The following is a 25,224-nucleotide window of genomic DNA, read 5'->3' on the forward strand; positions in this document are numbered from 1 at the left end:
ACCTTTCACAGTCAATGCTATGCTTTTGTGTCCTAGCACTGCCACAGTATTACCACGCTTCACTCTCATATTCAACCTTGGGGCTCATACGGTGGCAGAACTACTCTCATTGATCTCTTTAACCATGATCACTATAAGAGGTTTCTATTGTAGTTAGCACCTGGAAATGCTACAATTCTGAACACATCACTATATGCTCCTTAACATTGGATAATGCAGATAACTTTGTAACAACCCCACAGCTTCATATAGGACGGCTACTTTCCAATCTATCAATCTATCTATCTATCTGTAGTAACTTACTGAATCTGATATGAACAGCAATATCCATGACACACAGGTAATCTACATGATAAATACCTAAATTTAGCCCGCTGGGTAACTGGACCGATGCCAGTGTTGTTTGTACAATTGTATTCGCTTGCAGGTTGGTAAAACAAAGAATGTAACATTGGCAAACTAACTCAGTCGCCATCATTATAGTATGCAGAAGCAGATGAACGGTCTCTGTGTTCATCCAGGTAACATCCTTTACATACAGCCCAAACTAAATGTGCTTCCAATATGCGACTTCCATGAGACACACACACACACACACACACACACACACACACACACACACACTCTAAGTGTGCTTCTAAATACATCACATTTTTTATACATATTGTTCCATATACCCTAAGCACTTTCTTCTGAAGATTTTTGTCACTACATGGACGGGTAGGAAGTGAATCCCTCGCTGCTGACTGCTGAACTCCAGTACCCTGGAGCTGCCATACGGTGGTGAATTCCAGTGTTTTCAAGCGCATTTGAATGTCCTGGGAACACAATTTTATTACAAACACAAAAACACATGCAGAAAAATGCAATATATACAACATATATTTTCCATTTGGATTAGCTGCCAAATCATGCTAATATCTTCTGTATGCCAGTTCTATAATGCAAAGTGTATTGCTTTACATATACCTTTGAAATAGCTCATTGTGTTTTTTAAGGGTAGTATAAAACTACATTTGTACTTGTTGTATGCTGTTCAGAACATACATTGCAATTAATGGCATTTCATTGCGGGAAATATTTGTATTTGATTAGCCAGCAAATAAAAGAAAGACTCAATATAACAGAGAGCAGAGAGCTATAAAATGCATTCCCTTTCTTAAAGCAAAAGTGAAGTGAAGTAAATAAACATTTATGGACTGATATGGTATGGAAACGCTGTAGCAGCGTTCTCTCCACCTCCCCACTCTTGCTCTCTCAGGTCCACGGTAAAAGGATCCGATCCACAGATTGACTTATCTACCTGAATCCAATTTTCATGTTCACTGACTGCAATGAGCGGCTTCATTCCAGGATGAATTACGCTTTTTCTATCAGCTTTTGATAAACAAATCGAGCGCCGCTTCAAGCACCCGAAAATGAAAAAAATGTTGAGCATTCATTATGAATAAATCACAGGTTAAAGGCACACACTTCAGGTGAGATTTTATTTAGAAACCAAGTCATGATACCTCGATCTGTCTGCATGCGGCAAAGAAAAAGTGAAGTTATTCGCTAAACCAAAGCAACTGTCCTGTAAAATTGTTTTCTATCCTAATTTCTTCTTTCTGTTTGTCCATCTGTAATCTGTGACCTCCAATAACCCTGGCTTCTCATCTGAATCCTCGTATCTACAGAAGTAAAAAAAAATAAAAAGTCATTTATATTGAAAACTAAAAACACGACCTTGCTCCACAGTATGTTCAGTATTTTAGGGCTGCAACTTATAATCATTTTAATTTTCAATTAAAGTGTTGATTGTTAGTTTAGTAAATGTCAGAAAATAATTCAAATATCCATCACAGTCGCCCAAGCCCACTGGAATGTCATTAAACCTATTTTTGTCCAACCATTAGTTTAAAACCCTCAAATTTTCAATATAAAATGTTATAACGAGCAACAGCGAACATGCAGTTAATTTTGACTAATCGACTAATTCTTTCAACACTATTGTGGTAAGTGGGAATTTCTGGCACAACTTCACACTACTTTTAAGGTGCATGGAGAAGGGAAAAAAGTCTGAAGAGGTAAAAATTCAGGCAACACTGAACAAATGTTTTGTTGAGACCAACGTGTTTTGGCTTGTGGGTAATACACATTACTAACTTTGCCTTTAACCCAGAGTCTTTGTGCTTTCTCTCCTCGCAGGTTTCCATGGATCGTGGTTATATCTGGCTTATTCTTCCTCTTTTCTCCCCGTTAAAGCGTTTTTGGGGGGAATTTTTCCTGTTCTGATGTGAGGGACAGAGGATGTTGCACGTGTACAGATTGTAAAGCCCTCTGAGGCAAATTGGTGATTTTTGACTATACAAAAATATATTGAATTGAATTGAATCATGCAATACATAACAAACAACATCTTAACAGGGTAGGTATGCTTTCATTTAAGGGCATATTTTGGGTAAAGAAACAAAATGGAGTCATCCATGTCACTCATCGGGCAATCCCCTCTCTGGGACAGGCAGGGATAAGGGTTGGCCTGAAACCATAGAGCCACATACCTAACCTGTTTGTGTAGGTGTTGCATTGGCTGATATGTGGGTGGATTTATATGCTTGGTCATTTATTTATTTTTTTCCTCAGCAGACACAACCACGGCTCAGGTGTAACCACGATCCATGGAAACCTGCGAGGCAAGAATGCACAGATACTCCAGGGGTACACGCCAAGTTAGTAACATGCATTCATGGGACATTCAGGCGGAGAGGAAGAGGAAGAAAGAGGAGCTCAGTGTATCACAGGTCCCGGGGAAGTTTAGGCCTATAGCAGCTGGGAGCGTATTGTTCTAGTGCAGCAATAGTGTACTATATGAGCTATGGTAGTGTCTGACCCTTCAGCGCTTTGTAGGTGAGAAGGATTTGAAATTCTACTCTGAATTTTACAGGGAGTCAGTGGAGGGAAGCTAATACAGGAGTAATATGATCTCTTTTTTTTGTAAGTACACATGCTGCAGCATTCTGGATCAACTGGAGAATCTTATTAGAGCAGCCTGATAATAAGGAATTGCAATAATCTAGACCCAAAGTATCAAGTGCATGCAAGTTTTCTGCATTGATTTAAGACAGGATGTGTCTTATTTTGTAATGTTACATGGGTGAAAACAGGCAAGGCAAACAAAATGTATGTGGGAGTTATATCCTGATCAGAGATAACTTCGAGATTCTGTACGGAGGTGCTTGAGGCCAGGATAATGTCATCTAGAGTAACTATATCATCAAATAATTTATTTTGGAGGTGGTCAGGGCTAAGTACAACCACTTCTGGATGACCAATTCAGGTCATCCAGGTTTTATGTCCTTAAGGCATGCCTGGAGTTTAGCTAACTCGTTGGTTTCATCTGGCTTGATCAATATAATTGGGTATCATCTGCATAACAGTGAAAGTTTCGGGAGTGTTTTATTACACACACATTAAATGATCAAGTTCTTTATATATAAAATAAATATTGAACTAACTACAGTGGCGGGCCGTGCATTTTATACCTGAGCCTTCAGTGCTGTCCTACTACAGTTGAACCACCTCCTTATAACCTCATTATGACGCCACAGCTACGGGTTATTATTTTCGTGTGAAAGCCGTATATAACACTGCAACATTTGACATGTGAAATAAAATGTTACATGAAGCTCAACACCTACAATACATGAATTTGTGCATGACCGGATGCATTAACGGACAATGCATAGAGTCAAAATCAGTGTAATTAACACAATGACAAGAACAAACTCACAAAAACCAGTCACATATATTTATATGACAAAAAAGCATGACAAATCAATCCAGCAAACCTGCAGCGGATCCACGCATTCCACCACACAAGAGCACGAGCCATTCAAATATTATTCATAAAAACGACACGATAGACAAATGAACAGTAGTAACTGTAGATGTAAACAAACAAATACAATTTGTCACTTATCGAATGCTGTTCACTTAAGACAAAGTCCATCCTCCTTTCTTTGTTGACAAAGAGTTTAATGACGCGGTTGTGCAGTACATTGTTTCAGTTCCAGTAAGAAGTCCTTCTCGATTCATGGACGCCAGTGATCGTCTGTAGATCCACTCGGGTTTCTCCAAAAGTTTTCAAAAGCACAGTAGTGTCCTGCCATGCTATGGCGTCCTCAGGTTAGCGTAGCGTAGCTCCAAACGCCAAGACGCTCAGTTACAATGAAACACATTCCCAGCCATAAAATGTGCAACGCCTCTCCGACAGGAACACCGTTCCTACAAATCCTTTTCCTGGCTGAGTCAGGGCTACTAGCTGTGGGGTTGACTGACTATTTCTTAGGATGTCCAGCTTTTCCTGAAATGTCCTTCTTGAGAAAAGTGTTGCCAGTAACTCCGCCACTAAATCCGTTTCTCCTCCTCCTTCAGCCATTGAGTGTTAAAAAAACAAATCTAGGTAAAAAATTAAATAAACTACATCAACCAAAACCCTAAAAATGTCGTAATTTCTTCCATATCTTTCAGTTTGAATTCTTACTACTCCAACTAACCTCTTCTCCTTAAGTTTCACATTCGTCACACGCTCGCCCACTGACCAATCACGACGCACGCTGCACCTTTCCGCAGAGCTGACCGTAATACTGTGCTGCACGTTAATGCTGATGTACTTGTAGGCCAGCTAGAAGGCTCTGGCACGTCAAAGAATACGCCCAACATGTCAAACTAAAGATCTGATTGGTTGAAGACTATGACAATCAATAATATCGTCCCCATTTACTTAAACTGCAAAGGATTCACTTGTGAGTCTGAAGGCCTCGGGTCTCTCTTCTTAGCTAGAGACACAGGGGTGAAATCTGATTGGATAAAAGCTCTACTTAAAACAAGAAGGAAGCAGAGCAACAGAGGACAGTAGCTGTGCAATGAGAAAATAAGCTAATGGGAATATTAATTAGAATACATGTAGTATATTTATGAAAAATTATTAAATTATAAAATAGCTATAACTTTGTGATTCTGTTTAGGCCAGCAGAGGAGGCTTTGCTGGCCCTGACGGCCCACCACTGGTATAAGTAAAGATGGATTGATCATATCTAGTAAAGATGTGTTATCTTAGGGTAAAACTTATTTACACAGCCAAGTCTGGATGGGGTCTAAGATACAGACGGCTAAGATAAAGAAATCATAGAAGTCAATTGGTCAAGGTTGAGGATAGATCAGTGTCAGTTGAGGGCAGGAGGTGGTTAATTTTGTCTCTAATAGTTAGAGTTTTATCACTCATGAAATTGCTATTAATTAGGGCTATAGGAATACATGGCTCAATAGAGCTGTGATTGTCACGGTGTGGCAAACAGACAACAGGGGATGGACCCAATAGCAGACCGACACAGGGAGCAGGAAGATATTTCATAGTGATTTAATAAAGAAATTGCCCAAAACAAAACTTACAAGGAAGGTGAGTCCATAAGTGAGTAACTGAATATCCAAAAAAAAAAACAGAACGGGCAAAACGACACAAAACTTTTTTGGATTGGGTGAATCAGACTACACAAGGAATATAAACAGGAACATAGCGGACGAACCGACAACCTAAAAACAAAAGACAGGACTATAATCACACAAGAAACTAATCAGACAACAAGACACAGGTGGGCAGACACAAGGGAAGGTCGAAAGCTGCGCAAAAAACACAAGAGACAGAGCAAGGATGACGAGACAAACCCAACACAGGGGATCACAGAAAAAAAGGAGGGAAAAACCACAAAAACAGGAAGTCAAACCACCACAGGAGAGAACTTGGGGGAAACAAACTAAACCATAACAATAAAACAACCTGGGGTTGTTCTTATATTTCCTTTATGTATAAGAATATATTGCCAGACTAACCCAAATTCCTCTGAATTGGTGGAAAGCCATATCCTTTCAAGTTTTAGCAAAGTTTGTTTTAATTTGTGGGTTTTAAGGTTCTACGCTGTATCTCCTCTCTCAAGGCCCCCCTCATGGCAAGGAGGTCCTAGGCATTTGACTAGAATGCCCACCCCAATCGTTAGGCAACAAATTACAAAAATCACGGTTGTCTTGTTTTTTTGGACACATATTTGATTGACGATCCAGGTCAGCACTAGTCTATGTGACAAATACATTACATATGCTTCACAATTACCTGTTGATTACCTGTTGAGACCTGGGAAACATGGCCAAAATTGCAGCATAAGATAGGTATCACTAGTTACATAAAAGCACACTTTTTGAATCTACAACAATCAAATATAAAGCAGCACAACAAAAACAGGACCTGCAAGTTATGACAGTTATAAAATTTGACTATTTAAACATTCCTCATGAAACAAAAGAAAGAGGCCAGTCAAGTCTCTGTGACCAATTTAGTACTTGCAGAAAGTGACGGGCCGAACCGCATAGATGTTTCCATCAGAGAGTACAGGGAGGATATTAACATATGGTGCTCAGACATCCAGGTTTGTGCAGGATGTCTGGTCGCACACAACAAAACGATTCCCTACCTAATCCCTACCACAATTGAAATTATTCTAATAAGATTATACTTATTTCCAGCTCTTACATGGACATGTGTCACATTCTGTCCCACTCCTTATTACCTAACCTACCTAATCAATGAGTTGTTGTCAAGGCTGCTATGACGCTTGCAGCTATTTCTGACCAAACCTGTCAGTACGCTAACAGTTAGCTGTCATTCAGAAGAGCTCCAGGAGAATTACTTCTTCCTTCATAAAGTACTGTGCGTTGTACTACACTAAAGGGTCCTGGTTTGGGAGTTTGAACAATATGATCACAATATATCAACAGTAACCAATGACATACTTTGCTGCTATTTTTGCTGCTAAATATGTTATTGTAACAGCTAGTAAGAATTCAAAGGAGCTGTAGTTTTGTTGTACGCTAACAATTATTTTAGAACATGGAAAGGAAACCCCAAGAAGATGCATTTTTAGAAAGACGGACATAAGGAACCCTTCACAGACCCTCAAAGACCTTCAATCTAGCGGAACATTTGAGAGGTGACGTAAGGGCGTCTTTGTTCTCGCAACATTTAGGGCAAGTCCCATCAGTGCAAGGTAAGTGAATCCAGCTCTCCACCTCCCCCTACACCAGGACAGCCTAACGCCATTAGTTGCAAGGTGACAACGAGCAGAGCTGCTAGAGAGACATGTGGAACAGCAGGGGATGTGGCAAGTGAGAGAGCGCTGGATAATTTACTGTATAGACTCCTGATGGATGAGGTGATTTGAAGCAAGGGATACGAAATTTAGATTCTAATTTGATGTGAGGAGGAAAGCCCACAACATGTATACAGCATTACTGAGGTAATAATCACATAAAAGCCACATTACCATATAAATGAATGTCTGATTTGTTACTCTCTATCCCTGATTGATACTAACACAATAGTGATTCCATCTATAGCATGGAAGCCTTTCAAGCACTTTTTGGCTGATGCTCTCCTGATGCTAGAACATTTTTGTTAATAAATACTTAACAGCAAAAACAAAAATGTCCTAGCTTAATGTCTGCTTATAATGTTTCTTCCAGAGCAGTCAGCCACGTCTCATGGCTTTCATCAGCTGACGGATCTGATGACAAATTTAACCATCTCCACATCCAGTGGGGTTAGCTTGGTTGCTGTGGTGAAGGTTCCATCTGCTGAAGACAATGAGATGTGGCTGAAAGCTCCAGGAATAATCTAGTAAGTAAGATTTATTCTTGTCAAACTACAGAAAATAAACCTTCAAGCTCAATTAGCAGGTCATTTCTTGAGGTAGAGTTGTTGTTTGTACTGCCTGTGTACACAATGTGTCAGACAAGGTTACATTATGGGATCCTTCCCAAGACAGATATCATATTTTTTTTCTGTAATCATTTTAAACATGAGTATTAATTACATGTAATTTGTTCGAATTTCACAAGAGTATACCACGCAGAGGAATTTTTTTCTTTCTTTTCTTTACTCATTAGCCGACACATCTCGATCACCCCCTGCTGGCTGGAGAGGTCTAGGTCATAAAGCCATAGAATCAATGTACACGTCAAATCAATTATTCCGAAGGAGGGTTTCTGTGATTTTAGGTATCTAAATAGTTATCACGCTGATGTATGTTCAAGGGTTAATTTTTCTGAAGGTTTAATTGGTTATTTGATGCTATAAAAAGGGGGTGAAACGTCATGATCGACAGCTGCTCTGAGTGAACTAGTTACTAAGTCCGATGCTCATGAATTGTACGAGAGAGATGTAACTTCAACTTTCATAACCGCGACAGTTTGTATCAAACATAGACTGTATATAAAGATCTTTACATGCCTTCTGTGGTTCATACAGTCATTGATCATGCTGTTAGCTAGCTTAGCAACTTTTACACTGATAGCTATTGCTGTCAGACTGTCATGTGTGTTCATAGCAGAGTTTATGAAACATGAATTGTACGATATGGCAATTTGATCATATGTATTTAAAGAGATATTATGGTTATTTGTTGGTTTTATTTGTTGTGTCTGTCTAGCCAAACAGCTACTGTAGTGTTTACGCGTAACACGCTGTGGCTTGCTTGGCATTCAGGAGACCTCGTTCGTTCCCCATGTTAAACGAGAAGTCAATATTGATATATTTGTCACATAACTTGCCTAATGTAGTAACGACACTTCCGTGGTTTGTTTAAACCTATATAAGGAGTTGTGTTGCCTAAACCTAAGTAATTCATAATCTATTCAAATCATACAAACCAAATGTTTTTTTGCCGAAACCCAATTTAGTAGTTTCCTGCAAAGACAGAAGTCTGTGAGGCGTCATCCAATAAGTTTTGTAGCATTAGTCTTAATCTGAACAGATAGTTAAACACCTCAGAACTCATCCTGCTGCTTCTATCAGCTGTGACATCATCAATGAACACCAGTGACCCTGTGCCCATCCGAAGCACCGCCTCCTCCATGTTAAACAGATGATGTGGCATGCTTCGGATCATGAGCCGTTCCTTTCCTCCTCCACACGTTTCTCTTCTAATCATTGTGGTACAAGTTCATCTTGGTTTCATCTGTCCAAAGAATCTTTTTCCGAAACTGTTTAAGCTTTTCCAGATATTTTCCTATTCTTCAGTGTTACCAGTGGTTTGCATCCTTGTTGTAAACTTCTGTAATTAGATTCATGAAGGCGTCTCTTGATTGTAGAATAACAATGGAATGCCTACCTCCTCCAGAGTGTTCTTGACTTAAGTAGATGTTATGAAGGGTTTTTCTTCACCACAGTACACCAATTTTTTTAACCTAATAATGACCTCCTTCACTTGCATTGACACCTTTTTGGTCTGCATGCTGAGAGTTCCAAGGACCAACTACCAACTGCAAATATAACATTTTGAATCCTATTGTTGGCATCATTTGTCATGAAATAGTGACAGAATAGAACACATCTGGCCATGAAACCGTTAGTCAGACAATTGTCCAATTACTTTAGAGCCTCTGAAAATGTGGGTGGCTGTGTGAAAGTGGCTGTAATTCTTAACGGTGATTGTGATTTTTTTGTTTTATCCATTGAATTAAAGCTGAAAGTCTACACTTCAACCACATATTGAATGATTAGTTTCAAATCCATTGGAGTCGTGTAAAGAAGCAAAATTAGAAAAGTTGTGTCACAGTCCAAATACTTATGGACCTGACTGTATATATACAGTCCATGGTCATCACATGCAGTGTGTTAACAAGAGTACCCACTGTCATCCTTTACATCCACGCTGATCGTAACAATGACAGAGGTTTGTGAAATTGATTATTGAGGGGTTTGGATTGATTTTGGATCTAAATTTTAAAGCTTTAACTTCTGTGGATTGTTTCATGCTAAACCTCTACACAGTACATCTTGATTGTTGGAGCATGAAAAAATGTAATCTGTCACCAAGAGAAGATAATTTACCTCTGAGTAAGTTACCTTGAAATGAAGTGGAATGAAGTTTATTGGAACATGTACAGTAATTGTTGGATTTGCCTTTAGCATCTAATATTTGGAGATTTGTAAAAAAAAAACTGTATTTATTAACCTTGAGAGAGTGAGTGTCGACTGATATATTCAACCCAGCATTCCCCTTGCTTACTCAAGCATCAGCCAGCTACAGAACATTAAATTTCGGGAGATCTCGATATGTGGCCAAGGACAAAGGAGAACAGCTTGTCTGAATGTCACACCTGTTTGAACTGCAAAGGGCTCAATCTTAAGACTCAGTAAGCTGGAACTGGCTGTAATGCAATGCCATTACAGTAGAAGAGCAGGTCAGGGCTGCCGAGGCACAGTTCAAAATGCCACTCTGGGTGAGCCAAAGTCTTTTTACCTCAGTAAACTAAATGCTGTCCACAGAAAGTAAAAGCGCAATGTCCTTTCATTGACCTTCTCAGGGAAAACAGAAATGCCTCCCTAAAGGCCAGCAAAGAAAAGAATGTCTGAACAAAGTGTATATTTAGAAAAAAAGACTGCTTTGGATACATAACATGTTTGAATGTGTAGTTTAGACATATCATCATGCTTTTAGTATTTAAGTTATACATCTTAGACATATAAAGTTGTATTTACTATTGACGTTATTTTTTTGGACAAAAACGTGCATTTAACATTGAGGTTATTCATTTTTGACATATAAACATATTTTTTATTGAAATTATTTATGTTATGTGAATACATTTTAATTATTTGAATAAGATTGTAAGTAAACATATACAGTATGAATTTCATCTTTTCTTCAAGTTCATAGAATGGACCTTTTCACAAGAAATATTTGAACTGTGCAGGAAAATTACAGTTTTGTAAGTAATAAACCTACTGATGGCTCCCTTTTAATTCATAATTTAGGGGTGGGCAATTTCCCCTGACCCGCCAGATGGTTTGTTACACAGAGCCATCTGAGAAGCCGTCATTAGAAACTGTTTACAAAAGGGCAGGCACTTTCAAAAACTGCTTGTAGTATTATTTAGGGGAGTAAAATGTGTTTTTATGATTCATTTATGAGCTGAATGCATCATTGATAGGCTACTTCAGGCTATATTTTAATTACCACTATTTGGCAAACATGGCTGTTTCGTGGTACTATTAACAGTTAATTACTCAATCACATGCATGTTAAAACATAGGACAGTTTCTAATGGTAAATAAATGTTTTATATTTTATAGTTCTCTGAACTAAGGAGGTGGTCGCTGTGAGTATGCACACAACAGCAGCGGGGAAGCAACAGATACATGCACTAAGAAAAACGTTCACAGCGTAATCAAACATGAGATAGATCCATATTTTGGGCTTTGATCCTATTGATGCTGGTATCGGTAAACGATACTTTTGTCAGGTTTCACAAAACGGCAGGCAAGAACCCAACAGCACGACACAGAAAACAGTTCAGGTGTAGAAACAGGGTTTAATAACCAGCAGAGGTCAAACCAGGTAGTAACCTGTGTAGCAAACAAATCCAGTGGGAGCAGGCAAAAGGGAAGGTCCAAAGTCCAAAAAGGCAGGTCAATACACGAACGATCAGGATCAGGATCAGGATCAGGATCAGAATGATAGGTTGCTGGATAGCTAGGGAAACACACTAGACAGTCCGGCAAAGAACTGAGGGAAATGGACCGGTACATATACACTGAGGGGCTGATTGCTGATGAGGAGCAGGTGAGTATGGAGGTGGGGCAGGCCAGGTGAAATGAAATCAGCAAGTAATGCAGAGCAGGAGGGAGTGGCAAAACAGGAGACAGACAAATGAAAAACTAAAGCCTGGCTGAAGTTGTGACAACTTTAGGGATTGCTCCACCTAACACTATTAGAAAAACAACATTGGAAATAATAAATGTTGAGAATGATCCATGGCCCATAAGCAAACCTCTTTACCAATAAACAACAGATACTTTGACATGTCTTATAAAAAGCATCTATAAGTAATATCACAATACGAATGGCTTCATTGCATTGACATGAACCAGTTGCAGATTCAGGCTACATCCACATTACTCCGTTTTCGTTTGGAAACGATCTCCATCCACACGACGTTTCAGCCATCGTTTCCGAAGTGATCTCCGTCCATATTACACGCCTGGAAACGAATATCACGTGACTCTTCACGTTCACTGGGCATGCGCCGATGTAAACAGGAAGTAGATTGTCGTATTTTGTAACTAAGCAACCAGAGTAATAAAGTAGTCTTTAATGATCGTAAGTATGTGTTTGATACTTAAGATATTCTCTCAAATCTTCCTCTATAAATTCAAACAGATACAGTTCGTGGAAAGTTTAATACGTTTTATTTTTCAGACTTAAAGTTAGTTACAGCGCTGCGGGTCTCTCTCTCTCTCTCTCTCTCTCTCTCTCTCTCTCTCTCTCTCTCTCTCTCTCTCTCTCTCTCCGCTCACTGATCTCTCTCTCTCTCTTTCTTTCTCTCTCTCTCTCTCTCTCTCTCTCTCTCTCTCTCTCTCTCTCTCTCTCTCTCTCTCTCTCTCTCTCCGCTCACTGATCTCTCTCTCTCTCTTTCTTTCTCTCTCTCTCTCTCTCTCTCTCTCTCTCTCTCTTCTTTCTTCTCTCTCTCTCTCTCTCTCTCTCTCTCTCTCTCTCTCTCTCTCTCTCTCTCCGCTCACTTATCTCTCTCTCTCTCTCTCTCTCTCTCTCTCTCTCTCTCTCTCTCTCCGCTCACTTATCTCTCTCTCTCTCTCTCTCTCTCTCCGCTCACTTATCTCTCTCTCTCTCTCTCTCTCTCTCTCTCTCTCTCTCTCTCTCTCGCCGCTCACCGATCGCTACAATAACAGCTGTTTCCTCCGCAGACATGCAGACTTTAACTGGACAACAGCTGCTAGTAAAGACAACAAGGTCAGCAATAACTGTAATCAGTTGGCCGCGTTAAATTAACCTGGTAGTCGATCGCGGGTGTCTACGTCATCGTTTCCAAACCGTATGCGTTTCCGTCCATCCAGACGAATACGCTACCCGGAGTTTCCAAAGTTATCCGGCTTCGGGATCGTTTCTAAACTCCTCCGTTTACGGTGCTCCAAAACGCGGCGTAGTGTGGACGCTCAGTGTAACCGTAGCAAAACATATGCGTTTCCAAACGAAAACGGAGTAATGTGGATATACTCTCACAGTAGAGTCCATACTGTCTTCCTGGTATGCTTGTGACACTTAATGGCTTGGTGCTGGACCATCATTAACGTCATTTGTTACAACTGTGCCTTTACTGCTCTGCAAGTTAACGTGTGTGCCATGAAATAGATATGTAGTCACTAGTAGAACACTGGGGGGCAAAGAATGGATTGCGGTCGCTGAAAGCAACACCTATCTGCCCCGTCGTGAGGTCAGATCCACAAAAGATTTTACGCTGATGATATTACAGCGCAAACACGTCAAAACAAATTTGCAACTGAATGCAATTGAGGGAAGAAATTATTTGTCTGTTGCAATGACCTTATTTTTAAGGGGCGTCCCAGAAAAAGAATTGACATAATCTGATTGGTCAATTCTTGACTACTGCCGACAGATCGTCGAATCAGGTTGTTATTTTTGCTCATTGAACATGTATCTTTTGATGTTGTTTGTGTTATTGCTATTTAGCCTTTCTGAGGCTATCGCCAAGATGCTGCTACCATTTTCCCGCAACATGTGACAAACATCTTTTTAGCGAGATTGATGAAGGCAAGAGTTTTTTCTATTTTTTTATTAACAATTCATTTAATAATTAATAGGTGCAATTCTATCCAAAATGGGCTGTATATTCTGATTTATTGGGAGAAACTAAAACATTGTATATAATTTCAGACATACGCTGTTTACTTGCCAGGGCAGTTTGGAGTGAATTTTACCCTTTGAGGTGCTTTGAGAATAAGATGGTTTCTTTTTGTCATATTTGTGCAGGTTTAGCAGCAGGATAAGCCGCTAATGCGTTTGTGAATTTGCCCCTGAGGTTTACTGGTGTGCTCCCACTATGAACTTTAAATTAGAGGCAGTGCTCAGGTAATAAATGATACTTTCCCTAAACAAACAGATACATTTAAAGACGTTAAAAGATGTTTTTTTTTACCATGTTTGAATAACTAATAAGATCTATTATTATAACTGAATATGTCTGAATTTTATAATCAAGCTAATGGTATGGACCCTTCTCAATTTGGACCCAATAGCAGAAAAATCACGAGTAACTAAAAACATTAATGATGGCTCCCATCCATATAGAAATAATTGTGAGCTGAATCAATATCAGTCACTGAATGTGTTATAACTGGTAATAACATTTCATCTCAGCAATAATGGCAACAATACTGGAATTTGTCCAAACACCTGCAAAAATGAGCTTCACCTGTACTCTTTGAATTTATTTTTCCTTCAAATTGCTTTTTGACTCTGAAGGTCGTAATTTAAAGCTCAATCGACCAATTTGTGAATTGGAATTAAAATCGTGCCCCATCAATTAAACACAGAATAAGAGAAAGGTGTGCTCTATCATCGGGAGGAGACTAGGCAACTCCAAAACGTGTCAACTTACACCAGTAGATTGGTGAACTGAGAGTAAGAGGAGAATATGTATTTTTGATTTTGGGATCAGCTGTCCCTTTAATTTAAACCACATCTTGTTAGAATCATATAACAACATCCAGTAGTGCAAAACAGTTGTGTATTAAGGTAATTTAGGATATTTAGGTATTTCACTTACCAACTCAGAATGAGGACCTCATTCTTTAGTTTACCAGAAGTGTTCACTAACTTATGATCATTGTAGTTTCTCACACTGTACCCTTTCTTTCCTTAGCTTATATACCTGAAACTGAAAGTGCTCATGAGTGCTTGTCAGACACAAGAACACTTGCTTTTTCCCCTGTTGCTCATTCTTTCTTTGACACTTCCAGTATATTACAATAACATCACCTTACCTCACCTTGCCCGTCTCCTTAATTTTTTCACTGTGTTGACAAAAGAGCCCTGACAGAGTTCAACACTGTCTGCTATGCTCTCCATGATGAGGACACGTTTTATTTCCAGGAAGTCTGAATGATGGCTGAATGATTTCTAACCTTAACCAGGCAGGTGATGGGCAGGCCAACCCGAAGGCTGCGGATGGCCGCCCTCGCTTTGGGTAATTAATGAGTCTCCATCAAACATGCTCCTTGCAGAGGAGCTGGGCTGGCCTGTCAGTGTCCATTACACAACTGTCACGGACCCAGAGAAGCCCTGACTCGATACTCTGCATTCACACCTACAAACTGGAGCTGGGGGATCACAATACTTTTTGAACCCAGTTGACTTTGTGGTTGCTGTCAGAACACATGCAGTAAACTAATAGTACATGTGCTTACCTGTAGAGAGAAGTACAATATTTCATTTGGGGCGAAGCAAATGTGCTCTTAGGAAATTCTCCATACTGAAAAGCTTTGAAATGCCATGACTGGATGATAGACTCACCAAAGGAACAGGCGCTGAGTAATAGCCCCCATTAGGAAACTCACTGTTAGATGTAACGCTTTATTAAGGTTCCTGGCACACTGCACACTGGGGGGTGGGGTTAAAGCACATAAGGTTACCTCAGTAGAGTGTGCATGTGCATATCATATAGTACAAAAAGATATAATATAATATTATATATATTAATATATAGAGAGTGAAAGGCAACGCTGTAAATCTGCATTGGATTCAGCAAAGAAATAGATTACATAATTACCATAATTATGACTTCTGTATCTCCAAATCGGGACTTTGTATCTTATAATTGCAAGATCTGTATCATCTACTTACAAAAAAATAATTCTGTGATAGTTTACTTATTACTACAGAAGCCCTGAGAGGCAAATCAATATTGCAGTCAAAATTAAATGATTCCCTTGCTTCTCAGGGTTTCCACACATTTCTGTGTCTGATTACATGCAGGTCCATGGAATTGTGTGTAATTATGCAAGGTTTTGTACTTATGTTTTTTTTTCTTCTTGTAATTATGAGAACGTGTTTTGTAATTAAGGGATATGGATCTTGTAATTATGAAATAGTTTTTTTTGCTTTTATGAGATAAAAATCTCATGTTTTTACTAATTTTTATCAGATTTTCTCTACCTCTATTTCTCAAGCTGTCAGAGCTACCATGGAGCCCACACTGTCACTAACCGCACTCCATGAATAAATATTATATAATTTCTGAAATTTCTTTAAAAAGCATTTCAGAGAGAAGCAGATGGAAGGGTCTAATATAGATCTGAAGGAGATATCCAGGATGTCAAGTTCATTCAGCAGCAAAAAAAAGACAAAAGCTAAAGCTACAGACCACAGTCTACAAGTGAACCACCACATCACCTGGTGATAGAGACAGAATACAATGAACAACACTGTTCCTGTAAGGCCGGGTAGGTCTTTATTCACTGCTGAATGTGTAGACATTCAGTCCACCTTCAGTAGCTAGCGTAGCATAGAAGTGCTACAGCTAGTTTTTGATGTGTTGATGTAATTTGCTAATCCACAAATTGTTTAACCTGAAATTGGAGAAAATCTGAAACAACTGCATGGAAGTCTAATCCACTGAGATAAATACATGTTTATTATTGCGTTTTAACTAATTCAGCATATATATTCAGTATCTATTTGTAGGCTGGCTTTGTGATACATTATGTCTATTTCAGGATGATACTTGCTTGTCAATCAACCTCTGGGGCAGGATCAACAATTCATGATGAGCTGCTCGTTCGTCCGGCAGAGACTCAGACTCAAGACACATCAGCAGTCAAAAAATCTGACTGATTGGAACCATCCAACCGCTTATCTAGTTTATCTAAAACCTGACATCTTGGTTATAATCCCTTGTTGCGCATGCAGGAAAACTGGTTGCGTGCATGATGGTCGAGTTGAAGTTGAAACAGGGACAAAATGAAAAGGCAATTAAATACAGTTCTCTTCTTAAATCTTAAAAAAAACGTGCACATCTGGAATAAAACCTATGTCTTTTGTCCACAGTAGATTTACAGTTGATCTTGAAATGTATCCACTACCCTCTGTGTCTGGTAACAGGTCAGCATGTGATGATGCAATACATTTGTAATTATGTAATAATTTTCTTCTAATTATGAGACGGTTTTGTAATTACGGGATATGGATCTTGTAATTATGAGATTGTTTTCTGCATATTATTGTGAGATATTAATCTCATATTTATACGTTTCAAACAAAGAGTGATTTTCTTTGCTTAGTTAAAGTCCTGATTAATTCACAGGGGGAAAAAAAAAGTAAAGATTGGAGGAAAGTGTTAAAATAAGCATAACTTTATCTTTAGAAAAATGTTTTCTTTCCTGGTAATCACCTTGTGGTTGCATAGACACCTTCCCATGGACACAATTACCATACTAACTGAACTATACTATTGTAGTCGTCAAAATGGATCTTTGGGCCTAATGGGCAGCATTATAGACACGGTCAGAAGGGTCACCAAAATAGTATATCCTGATCAAACCCCATGGTATTCCAGCCAGTACTTCTTTTTCCGCAACAAAGAGCAGAAAGAACCAATGGACAAACAAACACACTTTGTCTGTCTTAGGTGGGCCAAAAAAAGTAGAGGGACATACGATATTTGGTATATAAGTCCAAAAAAGCATGTTAATCTTATAATTTGGTGTATCGTTTCCTGATGACGACATACCTGGACGGCAGCTGGATTCTGGATTCACAATTTCAAGAGACCACGTGAAAATCCATCTCGTCTGGCTTCAAGTAATACGTTTGTGTCCGAACCACAGTTATATGAACTTGAAAGGAAACTGTTTGATCAAAACATCAAATACTTACAAGAGTCTCCTAAAGAGGATAGAGTAGATGCTGCAATAGCATCAGTTCTTTCACAACTGGAGAGCAATTCTTCATTAAAAGAAGAGCAAAGAACTGCACTGAAGGCCTTTCTCGGTGGAAAAGATGTATTCTCTTTTTTCCCGAACTGGCTTCTGCAAAAGTTTGATTGACAGACGGTTCATCTAATCACCTTCCAATTGTTATTTTGAAAGTGCATGTCCTTTTCAAACCAGTTTCCCATGACGGCTTCTCAGATGGTTCTGAGACCATCTGGTGCATCAAGTTAGATGAAGGCCACAGCTTCCCTCAACCGTGTTTGAGTTATTATTAACATGTGCATTCAAAGTGGCCACGAGATGAAAGATTTTTGAAGAATATTCTGAAAAACAGCAAATAGAATACCTCTGTTGTTCACACCCAAACCCAACTCTGTCTTGCAGTGTTCCAAAACACTGTTCTGAACACCTGCGTTGTGATATACCGAGAAACTGAACACATACAATCGCATCATGATGGAATCGTGTCATTGACAGATAAGTGTTAGGAAGAGGGGCTTTCTGGGGACAACAAGATTACAGATAATCTATAAACTGCAATTCTTTTCAAATTGTGGTTTACCTAACATCTCTGTCTCTCTCTGCCAGCTAATCTCGTCAGGGACAGGAATCCAGATTCAATACCATCGACCTTGAATAGTCTCTCTTATCTCCTGCAACTGCTCTTCTCTGGAGAATACTCGGCAGCTGACAACAAAACATAACTGGGTCTGCATCTCTTGGAATGAAAGAGGTTCATAAATTGTTCCTCTTGTTTGCTGTCCACTGAGTTATTCTAGAATTTCTCGTGGGATTTCTGTAATGTTTGAGTACAATAAGCAACAAAGTGACAGGAAACAGAGTGTGGAGTGAGGCAAACTTCTAAAAAGGATCAGAGAATGAAGAAGACAGATGGAGCGAGCAAACAGCAGTGTGACAGTCCAGTACAGTGAAAGACAGAGCTTAGCGTCCTGCATTGTGTCCAGACAGGCAGGGCTAACTCAGGGGCTCGAGCTGCATGCTGTTCCTGTGATTAGCCCTCCATCTGGCAGGTTGGGCAGAGCGAGAAGCCAGAGCGCTGCAGCCTGCTGCATGGATCTCAGAGTTGGGGGGGGGTCTTCCTTTGCATTTGGCAGAGACAGTCTGGATGCTCGCACTGTCCAGCCCTGCCCAAAAAGCCTAGAGGGATAAAACATCTGGCCAACTTTCTTTTTCTGGACAGTGGAGAACGAGTAAGACGTCATGGCCTGTACGGTTCACAGACGTCATCTGTTTTTCTACCTTTATTATTTAAAAAAAAAGTGCTCTTGTATTTGAAGATTAAACTGGAATTACTTATTCTTTTGTTACGGACTTCTCCCATTTGTAGAAATGTATGTATTTAAGTCAATTATCTATGATCAACTGTTATAACAATAGGGTATATTGAGGCAGGGGGACGCACCAGGCTTTCCGCTAACTCCAATGTAAACCCATCCACATCAATATTACACAGTCACAGCAACTGATGTAGTATAAAGAGCGAGAAATTCCGCGTAGAGTGAGAGAGAGGGGAGGTATGAAGGGTCAAACAAACACAGGACTTTCACCCAGGAGACCGCTGTTCCATGTTCCTTGTGAAAACAATTCAACGTTGACCAACTTTTGTTATGTCACAGTATCACCAGCAACGTTCCTAAGCCTAACAGAGTACGTTGCAGAGTACGTATGCAACATCAGCCATCTTATACTCAACACTCTGCTCAGTTTCTCTTTTGATCAGGAATACTGTTCTCACCAATGAAGTCAGTTTTACTTTGCTGTGTTCACTCTTAAGCTACCGTCAGTGCGGCTAAACACTTCCTGCACTAAAATGTACGAGGTAAAAGCCTTCCAGTGGCTCAAAGGGCCTATGACCTCCCTTTCCTGGGAGGCTTTTAATGTGAAACATCTGCACAGAATGTTGAATTTTATTGACAGCAGTTTATTTATTTAAAAATACCACAAGATAGATTCATCGTAGTGATGAGTCGAGTCATTGTTTGAATATCTTTGTGCCCAAGCAAATAATTTGGTCATAAACACAGTTGTGTAGACATGAATTTGCCGAAAGTTAGTGGAGCATTTCTATGAATCCTCAATATTCATGTGAAATGTTTAACCTGCAAGATCTACCTCTACTATTCTCTCGGCCTGACCTGGAGCTACCTTTAAATCTCACCCAAGCAAAAAGCTGATATTCTCGTGCTTATATCTATATTTTATCTGCTTGGGCTGAACAGTGGCAGGTCCAACTGGCTTGAGAGGGAACTCCATGTGAATGTCGTGGCCTGCTCAGTTGTCCTACCACCATCACTGTATATCTGGTTCCACTAGACTTAACCATTAGCCACTAGTTAGCAACCTCTCTGGTATGACATTTGTTCCCTGACTGTTGCATGCCTTGTCAATTGTTCAGCATGAATGTAAAACAAATAGTGATATGTAGATTTGAGTTGTATTGCCGCTAATGTTCAGATATTACAAAATGAGCAGTAAAACTGATCGATTTATTATTTTCCTCTCAACCTAAAGAACACCACTGTGTATGTAATCTACTTTAAAATGACTTACATTAAAGAAAAAATCCACTTTAAACTACAATTTAACAAAAGACCATTGAGTTGAATAGAGATGAAGATATTGTGTTTTTATTTGTTCTTTCCCATTTTCTTTTTGAAATATTTGCCACTTATTTCTATCGTTACTAAGCTACAGTAAAACTTCTTACACACTTATCACATTAGAAGCCAACCAGAAAAGTGGCATATTATGCAAACTGAGATGATACAAGGCTTCATTTTAAACATCTGTGCAAAACCTGTTGAGTTAGTAGCTTAACATTGATCCAAATATGGCAAAATGGAAATATTTAGTTCTAAGGGAAGAGAGCAGCAGCATGGTGAGTGTAACATGACTCATTCTTTGTACTGACGGGGATAGTACAGTGGAATATGCTGAATTCATCAAGCCAACAGGTAAAGGATTTGTTGTCTGCATTAACCAGGGAAAAGGGGAGAAATAAAGGTCGGGTTCCCTGTGCTGTTCAGGCATAAAAGTGAGAACTTATTTCAGAATTGATGTATTATTGCATGAATATACACATATATCATCTAACAATGTCCAGCTCAGTTGTGAATTTGAGGAAGTCCTTCTTTAAACTGATCAGCAGACAGACGAGAGTCAACGATGTCATCTAGAGACAAATGCTGGAGCTCCTGCACGGACGGTGAGTAATGGAACAACTCCCAGGACACTGTGCCAGCAGCAAAGGCTGATTCTTCTGGGATGTATGAGGACATTTTCTCTTTCACAGCTGGAAGCCCAGTATTCAAATTTAACTCATTTGAATACAATCTCATGGGGCCTGTCACTGATTTAGTATCAGTGGCCCAATTCCAAAAGTCAAGACATCATCAATTCAAGTGCTTTTAATCTGTATCCAATTTAGGGAGTTGTCTGTGTTTGTAGATATTAATTGTACTGCCCAAAAGCATAGAAACGACACATTTAGATGTTAAGTCATGTACATTATAATTTGTGTGTTTAGGTCTTAAAACAGAATTCTCTTCTGTGATCTTAGTCCAAGCAAAAATACTATTCCAAAGGCAGCCTAGCTTGCACCTTCCCTACATCTCTAGATGTTGAACCAAGACAACGGTTAGGTCCTTCAGCCACAGTCCTTAACTGATTTGTATCCTGTTTGCAGGGTAGAGGCTACCTTGAAGCTCAGTAATTATGCATCTTAGCGTGCAAAAATGACAAGGAGATCCCCAAGGAATAATTCTGGGGCCTCTTTTCATCAAACTCTAAATACTCCATACTTCCATCCATTATCCATAACCGCTTATCCTATTCCATGTCGCAGGGATCTGGAGCCGATCCCAGCCTGGACAGGTCAAAAGACTAACACAGGGCCATCACATATGAGCGTAAAACCATTCACACCCACATTCACAGCTACGGCCATTAACTTAGTTAGTCATCAGTTAACCTATGCTGCATGTCTTTTGACTGTGGGAGGAAGCCGGAGAACCCGGAAAAAACCCAAGTTGGCACGGGGAGAACATGCAAAGTCCACGAAGAGGGATCGAACCCGGGCCCCTCTTACTGTGGTGCTAGCCACCACACACCACCGTGCAGCCCCTACATACTCCTACTTGCTCAAATTATACAAACCAACTAAATATATTAAATCCTATGCCAACCAATATATTTACATGGTAAATGGAATGCATTTATATAGCGCTTTTCTAGTCTTAGTGACCGCTCAAAGAGCTTTACAACACAAGACAGCATTCACCCACACTGGTGACCACCTGCTCATTAGGAGTGATAAACATTCACATGCACACTGACATACTGATGACGCAGCCATCAGGAGCAATTTGGGGATCAGTAGCTTGCTCAAGGACATTTTGACATTTCGACTGCAGGGGCCAGGGATCAAAGCACAAACCCTCTGATTAGTGACCGAGTGCTCTACTCTCTATGGTCCAATGACATCACTGAACGAAGCCTTATTTAGTAAAAAGAGCCTTTGAGAAACACATATTGCTCGACGCTTGACGACCCAGTAGTGAGGGTCATTCCTGTGTTCCCAGAGTCCTACGTTACCCCAATCCGTTCTCATTCCCAACCAAGCACCCCTTGCCGTCACTTTTAATGCACTTGGCACCCCTTGGCCTCACTACATTTAGGAAATGATTGTGGTTTGGTTTAATATAAGTACAAGTTTTAAGTTTTAGCACACAATGGGAAGTTGTAAAAGATGCTCCTCAGCTGTATTCGGTTTTGTCTGACATGGGCTATTGTGGGAACTCGTCAAAGGGAACATAGCATGGAGTTCAGTGTGCGAGACATCCTGAAAGCCTTAGCAGCAAAAGGTCGGTCTCTTTAAACAATATTTCTCACTTGTCATTTGTAACTAAAAATGTCTTTTAAAAGCTCAATATGCCTAGCAGTATTCATTATTCCAAGTGCAAAACATGTACTCACAAATATGAACACGGAGATATTTCTTTGTGTGGCGTTTCCTCTTATAGTGCCATATTGAATACCTTGTTGTTTCTGGTAAGTCCTCGTTCCACCCGTGGCACTGCTACGCGTGGTCCACAATGCAAATATTGTGTAGTTTAGACAACCTAACATTACCCTGTACAACCTGAAAAGCAGTGGATTTCTTTGTGCTCCGACATCATAGTTACTAGGTTAAAAGAACAGCCCAAGTACGCATCAAGTCAGGGACCCAAACCCAGGACCTCTGTGGTCCATTCTTTTTTAAGATAGGTATGATCCGACCTACTAGGCCTCTGATTGGCTTACCCTGACATTCTCACCCGAACCTTAATCAATCTCACTTCTCATGCCTAAACCTAACCAAGCCAACCAATGAAGGCAGTAAGGCAGGTCATGACTTAGCCATACTAGGGGGAAAAAAAGCTGCCGTTTTGTTGTTATGTCAAAGAACATAATAACTTAACTTTTGTATCGATTTCTCGACAAACCGTCTTGCGGCAAGTCATTTCGTCACTGGAAAATACTGAGTAAATACGAATGCTGTTACCAACCTAGAAACTGTGTGATTATTAATGATGAAAATGAGTTGATGTTCAATTTCATTTATTGTCATTATTCAGACAAAGGTATTAAATATCAGTTAACTGAATAAAACAATTATCGGCAGCTACAAGTTTGATTCATTTATTTCTCCAGCCACTTATTCAGTGAATATGAGTATAATCCATTAACACTGATGCAGTTTAATAGGGGACATCGTTGTCAAATCACATATTTAAACCAAAGTGTATACATTATATATTTTTGAATTTAAAATAACTATGAATACAAATACATTTATCCTACTATCATTCTCTATTCTTCTGTTTATTTTTACTTTAGCTTATCTTTTATTGTATTCTTTTCAAGTCCTTTGTGTATTTTCGTGTTGTCTTGGGTTTTGTATATGTCGTCTTGCTGCCTCTTGTCTCACGTTCAGCACTCTTAAACTCGCCTGGTCTTCCGCCTCTCCGTCGGCCCCTCAGACCACTCCTCCACCCACCTGCCTCCAGCCTCGTCTGCCACCTCCACCCACCGCCTCGCGTACAGTAATGCGGAGTTCCCAGCGCAGCTTCTCCAGCACCACATTCATCATTACCTGGGGGAGTCAGTGTTAGCCTAATCAAGGCTTTGATTAATTGAATAAGGAACAGAGAGAGGTGAGCCAGGATCAGCAGGCCTTCGGGCTCAGCCGCTCTCTCTCTCCCGGCTTCATGGAGCGCTGGCTGGCTGCAGTATTGCGGGCCATATGGTGGTGCTGCTGTGCATAAGATCAACTCCATGCAGAGATGCCTCAAATTTAGGGAAGCACTTGTAAAATAGCATGCGCTTTCCCTGACCATATCTTTTTATGGTTTTTATTCTGATTGTCTAATTTTATATTTAAAAAATATTTAAAAATATTTGTTTTGCTTACTCTTCATTATTGTTATTGTAATAGTAGTTTTGTCTCACTTGTAATGTAGAAGTTGAAATAAACCCCAAAAATATGTGAATCTTTTAATACTTCTTTGAGTTCTTCTAAATTATATTTGATCTTGTTTATTCTTTTACATTTTTGCTCCAATATTTATAACAGTAAATAAGAAGATATAACGTTTTATATTACTTAGAGTTGGTCCTCTACATGCGCTAATCTATTCAAACCTTTATTTTATTTTATTTGCCCCCCCCTGTGTATCTTTAGGCTCAATACTTATTTGATGAACTTAAACTTGAATTATCTCTGCTCTTGTATTTTTAACCATTATTATGACATTGCATTAATTAATACTATTTGTTTCTTCTTCATTGGTCCAATCTAATTTCAGTTGTCATTATTGTATTCATTTTTTTTCTGTGATCAGCACATTTGTTTTTTTTTAATATCACATCAAGATCCTTACTTTTCTTAGAATATATTGCGTGTTTTTTTTTGTTTTTTTTTGGCGCTTGTGGAAATAAGGAACTCACTCATTTCAGATGCAGCCATGACACACCTATTGAGCCTGCTCTGCTCCCTTAAGTAGACAACTGTTTGCATCACCTTAGACTAGTCTTGTTCTACCATTTAACATAGTCTTGAATAAACTACAGACACAGAATGAATGAGTTAAAACAGCTTTTTTTTTTTTTTTTTAACCAGGAGAAAGTTGCTGACAGCATCCTAAAGTAACACAGATATGACACCAATTTTGTTTGCCAGTGTTGCAGGTACCATAACACACTGCCAGAGCAGATAAAATGCTCAGCTTCACCCGCTGTCTCACTCACTCACTCACTCACTCACTCCCTCACTCATTCATTCGCTCGCCTACTCAATCACACACTCACACACACACTGCTGTAGCGCC

Source organism: Cebidichthys violaceus, unplaced genomic scaffold, assembly GCF_023349555.1.
Source record: "Cebidichthys violaceus isolate CVI_PGR_0920_01 unplaced genomic scaffold, fCebVio1.0.p SCAF_16, whole genome shotgun sequence".
Lineage (NCBI taxonomy): Eukaryota > Metazoa > Chordata > Actinopteri > Perciformes > Stichaeidae > Cebidichthys > Cebidichthys violaceus.